We start from the raw sequence: 4,201 nt of genomic DNA, 5'->3' as shown, positions 1-4,201 counted from the left end.
ATGGAATGAATGGAATGGAATGGAATGGAATGAATGGAATGGAATGGAATGGAATGGAATGGAATGGAATGGAATGGAATGGCATGGAATGGAATGGAATGGAATGGAATGGAATGGAATGGAATGGAATGGAATGGAATGGGAATGGAAATGGAATGGAATGGAATGGAATGGAATGGAATGGAATGGAATGAATGGAATGAATGGAATGGAATGGAATGGAATGGAATGAATGGAATGGAATGGAATGGAATGGAAGGAATGGAATGGAATGGAATGAGAATGGAATGGAATGGAATGGAATGGAATGGAATGGAATGGAATGGAATGGAATGGAATGGAATGGAATGGAATGGAATGGAATGGAATGAATGGAATGGAATGGAATGGAATGGAATGGAATGGAATGGAATGAATGGAATGGAATGGAATGGAATGGAATGAATGGAATGGATGGAATGGAATGGAATGGAATGGAATGGAATGGAATGGAATGGATGGAATGGAATGGAATGGAATGGAATGGATGAATGGAATGGAATGGAATGGAATGGAATGGAATGGAATGGAATGGAATGGAATGGAATGGAATGGAATGGAATGGAATGGAATGGAATGGATGAATGGAATGGAATGGAATGGAATGGAATGGAATGGAATGAATGGAATGGAATGGAATGGAATGGAATGGAATGGAATGGAATGGAATGGAATGGAATGAATGGAATGGAATGGAATGGAATGGAATGGAATGGAATGGAATGGAATGGAATGGAATGGAATGGAATGGAATGGAATGGAATGGAATGGAATGGAATGGAATGGATGGAATGGAATGGAATGGAATGGAATGGAATGGAATGGAATGGAATGGAATGGAATGGAATGGAATGGAATGGAATGGAATGGAATGGAATGGAATGGAATGGAATGGAATGGAATGGAATGGAATGGAATGGAATGGAATGGAATGGAATGGAATGGAATGGAATGGAATGGAATGGAATGGATGGAATGGAATGGAATGGAATGGAATGGAATGGAATGGAATGGAATGGAATGGAATGAATGGAATGGAATGGAATGGAATGGAATGGAATGGAATGGAATGGAATGGAATGGAATGGAATGGAATGGAATGGAATGGAATGGAATGGAATGGAATGGAATGGACTGGAATGGAATGGAATGGAATGGAATGGAATGGAATGGAATGGAATGAATGGAATGGAATGGAATGGATGGAATGGATGGAATGGAATGGAATGGAATGGAATGGAATGGAATGGAATGGAATGGAATGAATGGAATGGAATGGAATGGAATGGAATGGAATGGAATGGAATGGAATGGAATGGAATGGAATGGAATGGAATGGAATGGAATGGAATGGAATGGAATGGAATGGAATGGAATGGAATGGATGGAATGGATGGAATGGAATGGAATGGAATGGAATGGAATGATGGAATGGAATGGAATGGAATGAATGGAATGGAATGGAATGGAATGGAATGGAATGGAATGGAATGGAATGGAATGGAATGGAATGGAATGAATGGAATGGAATGGAATGGAATGGAATGGAATGGAATGGAATGGAATGGAATGGAATGGAATGGAATGGAATGGAATGGAATGGAATGGAATGGAATGGAATGGAATGGAATGGAATGGAATGGAATGGAATGGAATGGAATGGAATGGAATGGAATGGAATGGAATGGAATGGAATGGAATGGAATGGAATGGAATGGAATGGAATGGAATGAATGGAATGGAATGGAATGGAGAATGGAATGGAATGGAATGGAATGGAATGGAATGGAATGAATGGAATGGAATGGAATGGAATGGAATGGAATGGAATGGATGATGGAATGGAATGTGGAATGGAATGGAATGGAAGGAATGGAATGGAATGGAATGGAATGGAATGGATGGAATGGAATGGAAGGAATGGAATGGAATGGAATGGAGAATGGAATGGAATGGATTGGAATGGAATGGAATGAATGGAATGGAATGGAATGGAATGGAATGGAATGGAATGGAATGGAATGGAATGGAATGGAATGGAAGGAATGAATCGGAATGGAATGGAATGGAATGGAATGGAATGGAATGGATTGGATGGAATGGAATGGAATGGATGGAATGGAATGGAATGATGAATGGAATGGAATGGAATGGAATGGAATGAGAATGGAATGGAATGGAATGGAATGGATGGAATGGAATGGAATGGAATGGAATGGAATGGAATGGAATGGAATGGAATGGAATGGAATGGAATGGAATGGAATGGAATGGAATGGAATGGAATGGAATGGAATGGAATGGAATGGAATGGAATGGAATGGAATGGAATGGAATGGAATGGAATGGAATGGAATGGAATGGAATGGAATGGAATGGAATGGAATGGAATGGAATGGAATGGAATGGAATGGAATGGAATGGAATGGAATGGAATGGAATGGAATGGAATGGAATGGAATGGAATGGAATGGAATGGAATGGAATGGAATGGAATGGAATGGAATGGAATGGAATGGAATGGAATGGAATGGAATGGAATGGAATGGAATGGAATGGAATGGAATGGAATGGAATGGAATGGAATGGAATGGAATGGAATGGAAGGGAATTGAATAGAGTTGAATAGAATTGAATAGAATAAATAGAATAAAATAGAATAGAATAAAATTGAATAAATTGAATAAAATTAAATAAATTGAATAAAATTGAATAAATTGAATAAAATTGAATTAATTGAATTAAATTGAATTAAATTGAATTAATTTGAATTAAATTGAATTAAATTGAATTAAATTGAATTAAATTGAATTAAATTGAATTAAATTGAATTAAATTGAATTAAAATGAATTAAATTGAATTAAATTGAATTAAATTGAATTAAATTGAATTAAATTGAATTAAATTGAATTAAATTGAATTAAATTGAATTAAATTGAATTATATTGAATAAAATTGAATGAAATTGAATAAAATTGAATTAAATTGAATAAAATTTAATAAAATTTAATAAAATTTAATAAAATTTAATAAAATTGAATAAAATTGAATAAAATTTAATAAAATTGAAAAAAATTTAATAAAATTTAATAAAATTGAATAAAATTGAATAAAATTGAATAAAATGAATAAAATTGAATAAAATTGAATAAAATGAATAAATTGAATAAATTGAATAAAATTGAATAAATTGAATAAAATTGAATAAATTGAATAAAATTGAATAAAAATTGAATAAATTGAATAAAATTGAATAAATTGAATAAAATTGAATTAAATTGAATAAAATTGAATAAAATTGAATAAAATGAATAAATTGAATAAAATTGAATAAATTGAATAAAATTGAATAAATTGAATAAATTGAATAAAATTGAATAAATTTGAATAAATTGAATAAAATTGAATAAATTGAATAAAATGAATAAAATTGAATAAAATTGAATAAAATTGAATAAAATTGAATATAATTGAATAAAATTGAATAAAATTGAATAAATTGAATAAAATTGAATAAAATTGAACAATGAATAAATGAATAAAATTGAATAAATTGAATAAATTGAATAAATTGATTAAATTGAATAAAATTGAATAATATTGAATAAATTGATTAAAATGATTAATTGATTAATGGTGATAATAGTTGATAATGGAAGAATTGGATAAAATGGATGTAAGGATGTATAGTGATTGTTTAATGGGATTGTAATTGGATGTTTATGGATGTATATGGAAATTAATGGATGATAATTGTAGTATTGGGAAGAATAATGTGAAGTAAAGATGATTTTGGATGTTTTGTGTAGTATTGGGATGTATTGGGTAGTTATGGAGATGTTTATGGTGTTGATAGGTAATTGGATGTATTTGGGTTGATATGGATGTATGATAATGGATGTATTGGGTAGTTTTGGAAGATTATGTGGATGTATTGGGATGTTTTGGGTTGTTTTGGTATTATGGGTTGTATTGGTTGTTAGGGATGTATGGGGTGTTTGGGTTGATTGGGTTGTTTGGGGTGTTTTGGGTTGATTGGGTTGTTTGGGTTGTTTGGGTTTAGATCTGGAGGGGGGGTGAGAGCGAGGGGCAGACGCCGCAGGGGGGGGGGGGGTGTGTGTGTCTATATGTAGGGGTGGGGATTGGGGTGGATTGGGGTGG

The sequence above is a fragment of the Topomyia yanbarensis genome, chromosome 3 (genome assembly GCF_030247195.1).
Source record: "Topomyia yanbarensis strain Yona2022 chromosome 3, ASM3024719v1, whole genome shotgun sequence".
NCBI lineage: Eukaryota > Metazoa > Arthropoda > Insecta > Diptera > Culicidae > Topomyia > Topomyia yanbarensis.
The sequence above is the reverse complement of the archived record's forward strand: the minus strand, read 5'-3'. Positions refer to the sequence as shown.